Source organism: Falco naumanni, chromosome 11 (assembly GCF_017639655.2).
Source record: "Falco naumanni isolate bFalNau1 chromosome 11, bFalNau1.pat, whole genome shotgun sequence".
In the NCBI taxonomy this organism is placed as follows: Eukaryota; Metazoa; Chordata; class Aves; order Falconiformes; family Falconidae; genus Falco; species Falco naumanni.
Genome location: NC_054064.1, coordinates 18,083,063 through 18,098,347, shown reverse-complemented (window position 1 = coordinate 18,098,347; position 15,285 = coordinate 18,083,063). Strand labels below are relative to the sequence as shown.

At 38.5% G+C, this 15,285-nt stretch overlaps 2 long non-coding RNA genes across 5 annotated transcripts in view; both read right to left on the bottom strand.

Annotated features, from left to right (window-relative positions):
- The window catches only part of LOC121095345, a 296,583-nt gene extending 294,094 nt beyond the window's left edge, over positions 1–2,489 (bottom strand). For all 3 annotated transcript variants that reach the window (XR_005830073.1, XR_005830072.1, XR_005830071.1), the window contains exon 1: positions 2,381–2,489. This is a non-coding gene — a long non-coding RNA (uncharacterized LOC121095345). The remainder of the gene's footprint in view (positions 1–2,380) is intronic.
- Positions 2,490–3,644: 1,155 nt separating this feature from the next.
- The window catches only part of LOC121095619, a 149,324-nt gene continuing 137,683 nt past the window's right edge, over positions 3,645–15,285 (bottom strand). For both annotated transcript variants that reach the window (XR_005830159.1, XR_005830158.1), the window contains one exon: positions 3,645–3,712. This is a non-coding gene — a long non-coding RNA (uncharacterized LOC121095619). The remainder of the gene's footprint in view (positions 3,713–15,285) is intronic.

The following is a 15,285-nucleotide window of genomic DNA, read 5'->3' as shown; positions in this document are numbered from 1 at the left end:
GATGGCCTCTGTCCTGCCCTGGCCTGGGCCTGGCTCATGAGAATATGGTCAAAAGCCCTAAGAATGACAGTGAATGGAGTAACTTATAAAACATAATAATCAACAGAAAAGAAGGTCAGAATAACTCTACCAAATACATTCCAGCCTGGAGTCATCTAGTCCAATTAGACAGTGACCCTTTATCAAAATACTAAATAAAATCTATTCTGGCTAAAGATGGGCCTGAGTGTCCCAAAACATTAGGAAAGCTCAGGTCTGAATTAACTTTACAATTTGGTCTGCATTTGTTTTGAGTTGCTCACTGAGACATGTTCTCTTTATCTCCTCTAAGGAACTTCTTAGAGCCAAGTGAGAGGGATCAAAACCTGCATTTTCTACCTCTAGAACTGTTATTAAAGCAAAAATAAATTTTGCAAAAATACTGAAGTTTACTAAGAAAGTATAGAGCGCCAATTATTTGCAACTGCATCCATTCCTTAATGAAGTGCCATGGAGTATTGTAGTTGAGGTATTGATCTGGGGTTCAAAAAACTTGAATTCATTTTTTGAACAACTTGTTTATTTCTATTTTTTTCTGCATGCATCCACAGAAGACAGAGAACAGAATTTCTGTGCCTCAGAAGGCTACTATGTCCTACTGCTCTCAAGGTATTACCTAAACATCCTCACTGAAGTCAAAAGAAAGATCTTCATAAAATTAAGTGACACCGAAATCAACCATATGTATCTGTAAATTTAACAGATATTTATGTCTCCAACAGAATACATATATAATACTGTAGTTACCATTCATTATGTCTTGAATATACACATAATGTTGATGAGATGTGAAGAGTTTTCCAAACTGGTAAAGATAAAGAGTGTAAGCAATTTATAATAAGATACAGACTGTACTTATGTCAACTCAAGCTGTTTAATAGCACAACAGAATTACACCATAGTTTATGGAAATTTTCCTTCACCATAGTCTTTGAGAACTTTCCATTAACTTCAATAGATGCCAGAACAGGCCCGAGAGCAGGAAATGAAGAAATATACTGTACCCAAATGAAACTGCAGTGGGAATTTAGGTAGGCAGAATGTAATTATTCACACTTGAATCTGGACAGAGCACAAGGTTTATAACCCCATTCTGGCAAATATATAATGAGATACATAATAAACAAGAGAAGCAGGGCTACTGGCTCTCCTTTCTGTCAAAAGATGACTTTAAGAAGAATTATCTGCTTGCTTGATAGAGTAAAACGAAGGAGTGACATTTTTTGCATCACCTGCAAGACTTGCGAAGATACAAAATGTATTAAGTAAATACTCATGGTTTTTTGGACCTTCAGCTAGAACATAGTCATTGCTTGTGAAATAAAGAGAAGTTTTAAAAAATTAGAAACTTGGTTCTTTGCTGGTGCACGCACTTAGGCACATATGCAAATGGAAATCTATAGGTTTCCTTCTTTTGTGGACAGTCCTTGGGGACAATCTCTGGAAACTAGTGCCCTTGCAAAATACCAATATTTACTATTTGTATATTCATTGATGCAGATGAGGAAACCAACCAGCACTGAAAAAACAACAGATTCTCTTGCACATGTACTGGATTGTAAAACAACAAAAACTTCCAAATCTTATAATAAAACTGCATTACATTCTAAGAAAGTGGATCCATTTTTGAGGTGGAACACGACAGCTTTTTAACTTTCTACAACAGTATGTGACGGAAGAATACTATGTTCAGTTAATACTGCAGGGTGATTTATGGAGGAAGAATGTAATAATATAAATTGAGTTTCAGAAAAGACACTGTGACTAATCTTACAAAAAATGCTATGGGATGTTTAATAATCCTGGTGGGTCAGAAGTTGTTCTTCAAAAAATTCTCTTAAGACTGATTGTTATTGAAGTATGTATTGCATTTGGTTCATTTTTCATTTAACTATGTAGTCTAAAACTGCTGTCAAGTGCAAATATTTCAGTTGTAATTGGATACCCATACAAATGGAGTAGAGCCACCAAACCTCAACCAAAATTATAATTGTAGAATATTTAAGGTAGTAAATGCCCTTTGAAAAGCCACAAGACAAGCATCTGTCCACATCTCTTGAGCTATCCCTAGCAGTTCTCATTGGTGTTTATTGTTCCATTAATCAAAAATAAAGCAGCAGGAATAAGGCAGCACATTAGAACTCCTTCCTTGCATTCACCCTGTAATCTTCCTCCATTGCCTCCCTTCAGCATTTAAGGCTACAGTGTTTATTCATTAAGCTGCGAGTAGTAATTTGGAGGAGATTGAAGCGAGCAGAGAGGAGGGGAGAACATAATGTATATAGTTAAAGGGCTTGACTCAAATCCCTTAGAAATTAGCAGAAGTCTATGTTTTACTTACCTTGCTGCTGTATCAGTCCTAGTGGAGAAGCAGAGATGTTTCTGCAGTACTTCTCTCACCGTCTGTGGGAAGGCTGTGACTGCATGCATTTGAAGTCCTGATCTGAGCCTACACTGTTTCACAAGGAGATGAGAAAGGAACAGACACTGTTCTGCGGGTCTGACGTATTCTGTAAAGCTACAACATGCAGCCCTCCTGCTTTACTGTCCAGCACCGGGGCCCTGCGCAGGCCTAGGCCTCCATGAGGCCGGGAGCGGAGGCCCCACGGATGGCATGGCAGAGCCGGGCAGCCAAGGCCTACCCCACCCCCGGCCAGGAGAGGGGCCAGTTGGGGCCACCTGGGGACAGGGATGGGCCGAGGCTGGGCCGGGACATGGGCCTGTGATTAGGGCCGGCTCAAGGGCCCCACGGGCAGGCCCCGCCGTGACCTGGGGCCGGCCCTGCCATGGTGTGGCTGGGCAGGGCTGGCAGCCCTGCAGGCCGGACTGGGGTCCTGCCCAGGGGCAGGGGAGGGAGCCCCCAGCTGTGGGTCTAGACCAGGGGCCTGGTGGTGCCCAAAAGGCCCTGGCATGTCAGAAGGAAAAATCAAGAAAACATTTCATATGTTTCATAGGACTTCCTTTCATTTTCTATTTTCCCTTGCATTTTCCCCTGCATTTTCTTTATGATTCAAAATCTAGTCAGCCATGGCTTTCAGCACTGCATTCAGCTCTTTTCAGTTCACTATTGTTAATGAGAACAAATGAAAAAGTAATGTTTGTGCTTCTTCAAAGGCTATCCAAGTGGGCTGAGATCCACTTATATGGTATCCATTCCTTGGCTTCACAAAAAAACAATATTTTTGTAACTCTGGAAAATTTGCTCCACCTAAAGGTTTGGCTAACGCTCACATTTTCATCCCAGAATTTGGGCTTCCTATAATGCCATGAAGTTTTTGTTAACAAACCCATGAGTTCCTTAAAGAACTTTTCTCAGAAGGTAAATAGTAAGACGTTTAATGTATACAGTATGTCAGATTTGGTCCCAATATCTTTTTTATGGCTCTCAGCCTTTTCCACCAGACGATACAGTATGTGGCAGAGACCACCCAGCAAATATTTTTTTTCACTGTATTTCACATTACCTCTTTGTTTAGTTGTAGACTTCAACTCCGTAAGGTAAAATATTCCTAGATACTTAATACCCTGTGGTTTTCCATCTATATTTAAACCATGCCTTATCCATTGATCATACAATATATTCAGTGACATAAACTCCAACTTATCTCAGTTGATCCACCATTCAGATACACTTGCAAAGCCCTCAGTTAGCTTCCACAGATTTTTTCACACTCTAGGAGCAGAAATAAAAATACCATTTATACTGTATGATACTTATTAGAGGTGAATAAACAATACATAGCAAACAACTTAGACAACTATTGTTTACTAAATATCCATGAACTGATCATGATTTCTTTGGATTTATTCAACATTCTCCAACTGTTACAGTTTTTACTTATTGCTTTGAACTTTCAAATGTTCAATAGTTATTAGCCAATCTACATAATATGAATGTGCCTAAGTAGTGATTTTTTAAATTTTCACCAGTAAAATTTGAGCATGTAACTCTGGTGATACCAATATTTGTTTTGGCTTTGACAAACATCTCTGCAATCTAAACTAGTTGCAACCACATTTGCAGCCTGATTAATTACCGTTCTTAACGATGGAGGATATATTTGCTCAGGTGTAGCATCACTTGACTGTGGCTCTCTAAGCTTTCAAACTCCAAGCTAGTAACCTCTTACGATGCTGCTCCACTCCCTGTGGATATATTACCCCCTCTGGAATTAGCCTGGTATTATTTGTGTTGTGTTCCAACATGCAGCACTGTACCATATTCTCTGGCCATCAACAGAACCTTCAAAGTCAGCTCTTTTAGGGCTTTTAACTTTCATACACATAAATACAGAGAGTTGATATGAACATGAACTGTCCTACTATTCTGGGACAAAATTTAAATACATATAACTCATAGGACAGCCTGGGAATAGAATTATTCAAAAATTACATAACTCTGTGAAAAAGCTTTCTTTTCTTAGAATTACCCTTTCTGAGTTAGAGGTATCATTAAGCAATATGACCAGAAATACGTTTGGCACTCAATAAAATCCATTTAAACAAGGAATACATTGTATATCATAATTCTCTATGCACAGAGCTACCAGTACTAATGCACATGAAAAAAAGGACCAGAAGGTTATTAGTTGATTTGTTAATGCACATAAGTGTCAACAGGTGTGATCAACTGGAAAGAGGCAGGTGTTACCAATGTATTGGTGCTGTCATAGAAGAAGGATGTCCTGCAAAAGCCTTAAATGTAAAGTTAAAATTGAAAAGCTGTTGAAATCCTCTATCAACCATCACCTTACAAGTATTCCATGTCTGATTTAAGGCTGGAAATGTGCCAGAAAAAAACCCTGGTACTTAAATATGTGGGTACTAAAATACTTGAAGTTAACCCTGACATCTTCACATTTAGAATTTTATGTTCCATAAAGATGTCATCTCCAAGGGAGGCATCCAACCCTATTTCCATCCCCTGTAGATATTCATTTGTAGTTTCAGCGAAACACAGCACCATCAGATACCTGTCCAGCTAAAATATTTTATTTGTACCTCCATGATCACAGAATCATAGAATGGTTTGGGTTGGAAGAGACCTTAAAGATCATCTAGTTCCAACTCCCCTGCCATGGGCAGGGGCACCTTCCACTAGGCCAGGTTGCTCAAAGCCCCTCCAGCCTGGCCTTAAGCACTGCCAGGGATGGGGCAACCACAACTTCTCTGGGCGACCTGCTCCAGTGCCTCACCACCCTCACAGTAAAGAATTTCCTCCTAATACCTAATCTAAACCTACCCTCTTGCAGTTTAAAGCCATTTCCCCTTGCCCTATCGCTACCTGCCCTTGTAAAAAGTCCCTCTCCAGCTTTCCTGCAGGCCCCCATTAGGCACTGGCAGGTTGCTATAAGGTCTCCTCGGAGCCTTCTTTTCTCCAGGCTGAACAACTCCAATTCTCTCAGCTTGTCTTCATAGGAGAGGTGCTCCAGCCCTCTGACCATCTTTGTGTCCCCCATTTGGACCTGCTCCAATAGGTCCGTGTCCTCCTTATGTTGTGGGCCCCGGAACTGAATGCAGTACTCCAGGTGGGTGTCATGAGAGAGGAGTAGAGGGGCAGAATCACCTCCCTCGACCTGCTGGGCACACTTCTTTTGATGCAGCCCGGGATTCAGTCTGTTTTCTGGGCTGCAGGCACACATTGCCGGTCCACGTTGAGCTTCTTGTCAACCAACACCCCCAAGTCCTCCTCAGAGCTGCTCTCAACACTATGACGATACCATTCTTAGCAATAAAGTGTTATGATCATCTAAAACATTAAGATTAAAAGTTTTTTATTTTGAGACCATATAACTTAATGAGAAAAAAATGCAATATGGAGACTTAGAGAAAAACACATATTTAAAACTGGCAACCTAAACAAAAAGTCTGGAAAAGAGTGCTATTTTTATACTAAAATATTTAATCCAATTAGTTTCTAGTTGATGTTTCATATAAAATCTAAAAATAATCTTTTTTTAAACTTTTTTTAGTTTTTCTGAACATACTTGATTGCTTGTGAAAGTAAGGGATTAATAGCACTTGAGATGGGAAAGCAAAGTGTAGATTGGCACAGAGCAAATTTTTCCTCGGCACAAGACGGTTTTACTATACAAGACTGTTTTACTATACTTGCTTGAGTCCTGATCCACAAAAGCCCTTCTTTGCCAGTCCTCACAGAAATTAGAGATCAAAAAGATTTCTGGGATTTCTTAATTCCAGAACATTGGGATCAACATCAGTTCAGTCTATTCAGTTATCATACTTTGTCTAGTACATTGTCTACTCTGCACAGAGTTACAAGCCCACCTAATGATGACGGCTTACTGTAGTTCTCCAAAAAGTCTGTTTCACTATCTAATAGATAGCACCTTGGAAAATAACTATTTTTTCTTATTTTCAAAAATCCACTCACTTCATTACTCCTAACTACATATTCTTTTAACAGTCCTGGGCAGTGATGGCCAGTCATATTAAACTGTCCCCAAAAAAGAGGTAGTTTCGTTTAAAAAATCACAGATTTACATATCTGACCTTTTCTAAATTAGAAATAAATTCTGTAGAGAAGAAAAGCTATTGCATTAATTCAATTTGCCAATGTGGTAGAGACCAGAATGGTACTCTCCAGAGAAAGCAGTATGCAAAAGCCAAAGTACATTGTCTGAAATTCATTCTGGTGCAGAACACCATGTAGATTTGTGATGGACAAATCCTACACAACTCCTGTTTTAGGGCTAATGCCATTTAAGTATATACGAGTTGTTCGTTCTTTACATGACAGACATTTCACTCAGAATGTCTATAAAAAAGGATGGCCTTTTCTGGAAGATACACAATGCACCAGCAAAAGGATTTCCTGAGATATTATCTAGCCTGAAACATTTTCCCATAAAGCACGACTGTCTATGTGGTTTGTTTTTTTTTAACTCGGTCACTACTCCATAGTTTGCCACGGCTGCTGTCTCCTGATCTGATCTGCTGAGTGGCCAACGCTTCTTAAAATCCCTTTGTTGGTGAAAACATTCTATAAGGGAATCAGCATTTTCTCTGTTGGACTAAATAATTCAATTTTATACCATAAAATTGGTACAAATGGCTAGTGTAAAAGCACACAATTAATATATACTCTATAAAGGAGGATGTTTCAGTGTTTGAAGAAAGCAACTAGAGCTGTGCAGAGTCTGTTTCACAGGGAATTTCAAAATCAGGTGTTGCTTGTATTTGGAATAAAAAACCCCAAATATCTTAAAATTCATCACACATCAAATTCTGAAAAATTGCATTCTGGAAAATAAAAAATGTTCCTTTGATTTTCAAACAAAGCTCTTCACAGTGGATGAAGAATTCTCAAATTCCTAGTGTGCTGGTACAGAAAAGACTTCCAGGTCCCTGATGTTGTTTCATTACATATTTTAGACTGAAGTGCATCTGACTCCCTGTACACCTTGGGAATTCCAAATGAACATCAGTGCTTGCAAGTCAGTCTGACTGGTCCCTAGTGACTTGACTCTCTGTTGGTCTTCAACACAGCTTTCTGAAGAGCAAGAAGCCTGAAATTCTGGTGACCCAGAAGATTCCACACAGAATGCCAGAGAGTCAGAAGGAGAGATGGAGAGGAAAGCAAAACTCTGTTGGATGTTCATTGAAACTGAATCATCTCTGCTATTTTTTTTTCATGCTTTGCTTTTCAGAATTATCTTTTTAATCCTCTTTTCTTGCCTGCACAAGAAGCAGTGCCTAGATGATGGTCATAGAAAAATCCACCAAACTGCAAGTGAGATCAGACATGTCTTAAGTAAACCATGTATTCTCAGAAATGGGAGTATGCTACTGAGACTGAAGCTACTTGGGAACAGAAATCTTCATTTTTTATTTGTCTCACATTCTGTTACAAAGCAGTTGAAATAATAATGCTCACAAAGGAATGACTTTGTAGATGTTGTATTTGCAGCAGCAAATGTGGGCCATGCCAGGAAGAATTAGAATAATCTGAACTGTGTGCTACAGTCTAATAATGTGCCAGGCACAATACAAAATACTGTGCCTCTGGTGGGGGTATTTTTTTGCCAGTGAAGTTTCTCTACCCACAGAAGATCTATGTCAGAACATTATCAAGTCTATAACTGATGTTTAAAGTTCAATCCTTCACAACACAGGCACCAAACCCAGGATTACAGCACAGGAGTGTACCATCATCTATAAGAATGTACATTAGGAAATGACTCCCAGTCTGGCTGCCATACTTATATCAATGCAGCAAAAAGTGTATGGTAGAACAGAATGTTTTATGTTAGAGAACAGATAAGTGACATGGATTGAAATTATGGTAAATTTAAATTGATGGCCTAATTAGTATTATCTCTTTTTGTATTCTCTGTAAGAAATATTATCCAGGATGAGCTCATTTTGCATTAGTGTTGATATAAAGTGTAATTCTGTAGCATTTCCATTGTCTGCATTAATCTGGCATTAATTAATGCATCATTATTCCAAAATGTTAATTAAATTATTACAGAAAGGGACATCTGCCCCAGTTCAGAAAGAAAGAAAAAAAACTATAGTGCATGAGAATTAGACTTTCAAAGGTCTGAAATGCTGTGTGAGTTCCCACAACACTGGTAGAAGCACAAAATCAAGCAGAAATATAGGCATGATGAGCTTGTGGCTCATAAACCACAGTATGACATCAACATTTCCTCACTCATGATAGAGTCTGATGACAGCATCAAAGCCTCAAAGCCAGACAGTCATCAGAAATCTGAAGTGGCATATTTCTAATACAGTAAATTAAATACACTGTACAGTGACTTTCAGGAACTACTCACAAGGGAATTAAATCGGGGTATGAAAATATTCACAACTTCTGCAAGCTCTACTAAACAGTCTATTTGGCTGTTGGGCAGGAATACCACTACATAGTCACTGGGAGTGCCAGGGCAGTATCAGGATTAACTGCAAAGAATCCTGCACTTCTCAGTGTTGACTGTCTTGATCTTCTGCCTGTAATCCTAAGTAGCTTCACTGAAATCTCAAATCAGCATTTCAGTTGTTGTTCTTGTTACTATTATCTGGGTGGTAGCTGTTTTCAAACACAGAGAGAAAAAACTCAATCTTTTATCAAAAAATATACAGTTCAATCCAGTCCCCAGTGAAATCTATAGAAGTCTAACCACTGACATCACAGAGAATTGGCATTCAAGCCTGTGTCTGAGAATTGCACAAGCAGACCTCTCAGGGAATGCCACTGGCAGCAAGTGGAGCTCTCTGCAAGGGGCTACACAAGTTCTGTGGAATTGGGGTCTCTGTGATCTACTAAACTTGATTAATAATTAAAGAAAACATTAGCTAGAGCGTGAAGTGAATTCTATGCAATGTGACCTACCTGCCAGCTATACACCAGAGCCAGTAGTTGCACAAGATGCTTCCAGGATATGGCTTCCATAAGATTCAGTGTCTACACTATTCAACAACTCTGCCTGTTTCAACAATTATCACTTTCTTTTGTTACATTTGGGCTTGCATTGAAAGATCTTCAAAATGTAAAAGTTAAATGAGGCTCTTATAAAGAAGTGGTTTGGGTGCAGCATATTAAAGGAAAACTTCAAAGGAGCTCAAGATACCTTTCAAGCTAAGGTACAAAAATTTAAACAAGAACAAAAGCCTCTCTTGTATTTTGAAGCATTAATCGTTCCACTTCTGTTGATGTAAAGTGAAAGACGAAGCTTTTAGTTAAAAGCACATAGTATCAACCAACATGGAACGTTCCAAAGTCTCATGGAATAATTTTAGCTTTGATATAATGGCACAGGTGAATCCCAAATTATAATGCTCTTTGTAGCATATGATTTTTGGTAGCTGAATCCATTAGATAAACATTAGTGCTTGAAAAGACTATTGGCATAAATCAGAGTTTCACCTTTTATATTTATAAGATATTTCATATTTATAAGGTATTTCATAACTTTGTGAGTGGTGTTTGTCACATAACTTTGTGACTGAAGTTTTATATACCAACATCAGCCTGGTTTTCGAAGGATAAAATAAACAACATCGCACTCTGCTCTTTTGTCCATCTGTCAGTTCACCTCCTTTAAGGAAGGGGCAAAATTGTAGGAACTGTATGGATATAAAGTCTGCCACAAGTTTCATGAAAACTGGCAGCTGGGTAGTAAAGAAAGAGCCAAATTAGTGCTTCCATGAAAGAAAGGTTTCAACTGAGAATGTAGCAGTTCTGTTGACTATTGGCCTCTCAGCTGGCCAGTCTGTGGGCAGGTCAGCACCAACCATAATACGTTAGCTTGCCCATCTGTAATTAGTCAGGGATACTGTGGAAGGATTTATGAGACATATGAAATAATTGTAAGTCCCCTGTGCAAGCGCATCATGGAATACACTCAGAGAGGAACAGTGAGTTGTTTTGGTGCAGATGTATAGGTCACTGGGATGCAATCTGCAAAAACACTACATTTATTGGTGCTGCTGGTCATGAACAACCTGTTGTGGTATAATTTCAGCACACTTGCAGATCTGCTTAGTAGAAAAAATAAGTTCAATGTACTGATATGCCTGACACTGCATTATCGATAAAATATATAAAACAATAACATCTCTAATGCTGGTCCATGTAAGATGACTGTGACAGAAAAAAAGAGTATCTTTTTCTTGTCAGTTCTGCTTTGCATCATGGCAAGAGTATTCCTCCTTTAGACACTAGTTAGGCAAGCTGAGACACAGACGGATTAATTTATAGGTTTTCTTAAGGCTAGATGCTGGTTACTCACGCTGGGAAAAATGGTCCCAATTTTCAGAAACAGGATTTCTTTCAGCTTTTATAAGCCTCAATGTAATTTGTATGCACTAAGAATGTTTGAAAATAAGGTCCAGTGTCTTTCCCTCAAGACTTGCAACTGATGGTGTAATATATATGTACATGTACATTACTTGTACTGAATGCTCTATGTTTCAGTGCTTCTCGCTCTTCTACTTTGTATGGGATGTCAGTTAGTAGAAGTTACGAGAAAATGTGCCTAACAAATCCAGAACCAGATGTATCTTTACAAAAGGAAGTATCATAAATCAATAAATATAAATATATAAATATAAATACATATAAATTCCCAGTCTCTTCTCTTTCCAGCTACAAAGTACAGACCTTCTAGCTCCTAGAATGGAGCTGCATGATTTTTGATTTTTAGACTGAGCTGATTAGGCTACAGAAATGCCTGATTAGTATGGCAACACTAAAAGTTTGTTGCTGTGCTCAAGATCATTAACTTGTAGCATTATCATAAACCCTACTGCCCTGCATTTTTTCTATTTTTACAGTGAACACTGGTAAAAATATCTACATATACACACACATATATAGGAATTATTTTACTACTTAGCTTTTCCTGCCAGATGTTTGAGTGGCCAGTCAAAGCTCCAGAGATATACAAGCTTGATCTACAGGTATGCAAAAAATTAATTAAAAAAAGTAACCTAATACTGTCTCTTTTATTCATTCTTTAACAAAGTGACAGGGTATTTTCATTATTTGCTGAGTACTTATGGATAATAACAAATTAAGTGTTGATCAATCAATATAATGATCCATTTGACCCAGAAATAATAACAAGAGAAGATATGCAGAATTCCTAATAAAATTACAATCCCAACAGAGTTTGAATTCATTACTTTTGAAATATAAGGTAGACAGTTCCTTTCACTAACATGGATTTGAACTTGCAGAGGGTAAATTATCAAAGAAGCCCTTGTTGCTTGCATGCTGCAATACAATTTTATTAAGAATTACAGGGAAAAATTAATAAGCACTCCAGTGCTCAGAGTCCTGAGGTACAGCATGGCTTAGATCTTGGCACAAACTTGGGAACATGCCCTGCTTGGAGTATGTACTCTTTCAATTTCCATATTATTAATGTTGTGTGCAAGGTTGAAAGCTCAGCCCACATCACAACACCAACCTGCAAAAAACCTCAGAATCTGCCAAATGTTCTGAGTTTGTCAGCAGGCAGTGAGCATGTCCCTTCTCTGGATGCTCAGTGCTAATGAATGACTTTCTGGGAGTGCGCATTCCAGTGCTGTGCTCATAGCATCCTAATACAGTGATTTCCTTTCAGAAGGAGTTAAGAATTGCCATGTTTCTCTGTACGGTGAACAACCTAATGCAAAATCATCACACAGAAAAGTCGCAGTAAGCACAAGAATAATCATTTCCGATCAAACTTGGTGTACTGAATTCACTTCCCAAGTAGCCACAGTTGTAGCTCAGAGATGAAGCTTCCCAGTCTCTCTCTCCAGCTCGAACTCACAAATCTAGTTCCTACAATGAAACTTTTAGATTGAGCCGATAACGTTACAGAAATGCCTGATTACCAACCATGTTAATCCCAGCAGGGTGTGCTAGTTTTATCTTCTGTCCTAGAACAGTAGATCCTGGAGCCAATTTTAAATGAGCTCTCTCACATTCTGGAGGGAATCCAGCCCTGTAAGTATATAGCTCCATGCTGCTGTAGCTGTACTGCTTTCTACAGCACAGTGTAGTATAGATGTGCCCATCCATTCCCTCTGTGACCATCATGATGTCATGACGTTCAGGGGGAGAAATGGAATTAGCTACAGGAATATCACAGGAGAAAAACGAATGGCCAGAAATAAAAGAAGACTAAAGACATATCTACACTTGGTTTCAGGAGACTAAACAGCTCAAATTAGGTTTCCTTGTTTTGGTGTCTTTTCTCTCCCCCACTTTGTTCTATTAGGGAGCAGATGCTCAGCAAAGGATTATCTTCTAATTCCTTTCAAATTCTTAATTTGAAAGTGTCTCCCTGCAATCCTGGCCAAACTTTCCTCTCATGATCAAGCAGTTCCCTGGTTCAGATTAGCAAAAGTAAATACTCAAAAACTATGAGCCATTGCCTGTTACAGTGTCAAAACCTGTTAACTGATGCTGTTCTTCAGATCTAAGGCCAGAACAGCTGTTTTAACTCTGAACTGGCCCTTTAGAAGCCATGTAACAACTACAGAGATATACATGCAACATTTATAAACATAACATGGGCAACATCCAGATTCCTAAGAAAACATCAAAAAGATCAGTCAACAGATCTGGCAAATTCAGGTAAATTTGCTAAAGAAACAAATCAAAAGATTGCTCAGGAGGATCGCTCTTTCAAAGGCATTTTTCTGCTCCTAAGCAAGAGAACTCAAATACTTCCATAAGGCACAACTGGAACAGAACTGCAAACAAGCCATTATCTAAACTATGATTGTTTATTCTGCCCAACTGAAAGCCAAGGATGACTATGCAGGATTTAGGATTCTTCTTCAATGCTACATCCAGTTCCATTTTCTCCCTCACCATTCAGTATTCTTGCAAACACTCAGGAGTATAAAACCTGTCTTTTCCTCTGCTCTTTTCCTGTGTCCTAGTTCTGTTCAAAAAAATGGCAACCATTTCTTTTGGACTCTGTGAATTATATGCCCAAGTGAGGTGATGTGAATACAAATGCAAGCTGACAAATACATGAGTACTACCGGTCTGGATGTGGGTGCAGGAGATGGCAAATGTACTACAGAAGAGCAGCTGCCAGAGGTAAGCATACAAAATGTGGCTCCTACACAAAAGAATGAGATTTTCAGAGATCTGGTGGAAAGCCCGACAAGTACATTTTGCTGCTGCTAAAAGAATTTATTTCTGCTGAAACCTATAACTCCTGGGTTAATAAAGTGAACTTTGATGGGACTAGAGGGAAATATGGGCTTCCCAGGAAAGTTAGGACAAACTTAGATGCATTTCTAGAACACAGATTTATGGAAGTGATTGAAGTTGATAAGATCAAAACCCAAGTTAACACTTTCCTCTGCTTTCCTATCACACGCTAAATAGACCTCTACCACAGTTGGCCTGCTACCAATAAAACTAACGATGCCTGTAAACAATAAATTTCACAGAATCATCAAGCTCACACGATTAATATCCATGCATGTTGTTCTGCTTTGAATTTTGAGCGGTTCTACAGAACCTGTTATTATGTTAGAGGTAACCGACTATGTAAATAGCCAATGGCTTTTCAAGATTGCTAAATCGCAAGGAAAAGAGACATACAGAATCTGAGTTAGTCTGATCAATTTTGTATATTAGAGTGAGCACCTTGGTAAAGAGTCTCCAGAACCAGTTAACAATGAAGGATCTTGAAAAGATTGGTTCTGCTACTAGTTCTAAAATGTATGCACGAAACCACTATACACTTATACTGTTAACATGCTAAAACTCGTGCATTGTTTCTTCTATTCCTTCTCACTTATTAGTGCACTATCTAAAGATACTCAAAAAATAAGCATGTGTCATGGTCTTGTTAGAGGGATAGTCAATACGCTGCTGGAAACTTGAGCACAATGAAAACCAAAGAGTTTGACAGAGCTGATAGGCATGTTAGAAAAAAACAATCTTTTTCTGTTGGGAAGGGGAAGCTTTCTAGATTCATCTAATAATAGATCCTTTTCTGCAGGCACCGAAGGCCAGCTAAACAGAGGAGGCTACTGAAAAAAACCCAAATACCTGCTAGGCAGGGATGTGGTAGGTAAAAATCAGGCCGTATGATAGGCCACATCTGCATTTTGGTCATGGGATGGGCATATTTCCTTACATTCCTCAGGGAGGGCAATAACAGCTCTAAGGCAAAGAGTAGGGCATGGGCTGAATGAAATGTTCTGATGAGTCTGATTCACCCTGTGGGCTTGAGGTCAAACTAGAAAAGACAAGACTAGGGCTAACTAGATTTGTTTCTTATAAATCTAGAGCACAGGTTAGTTTATGAAACTTAGGCAGGAAGCCAGGTTTCCACTACCTCTCTGTTTCTAATTTTAATGTTGAAATGCCCACCTCTAACTCTTTTTCTTTGATAAGCTCCACAGCTTTCCTGACTTTTTTTCTCCTTTATTTTACATAGGAAGTGTTCAAGTCCACACCTAATTTATACCATTTGTTTTTTACCATAGGCTACTCCAGGCTTCATTTTCAATGTCTTTTTTTTTTTTTTTAACATCTTTTCTTATTTAAGTCAGTGCTACCTGCAGGTAGATTATTCAGATATTTGAAAGTTAGGCTATGTTACATATGGCTCTAAACCTATAAAAGGTAAATAAAATTGCTTCACTAGTTGTTTATGATATATGTATATTCACGTGCATATGTGTGTGTCTATGCAAGTGTGTGCATATATATATACACACATATATATATATATATATATATATATATATATA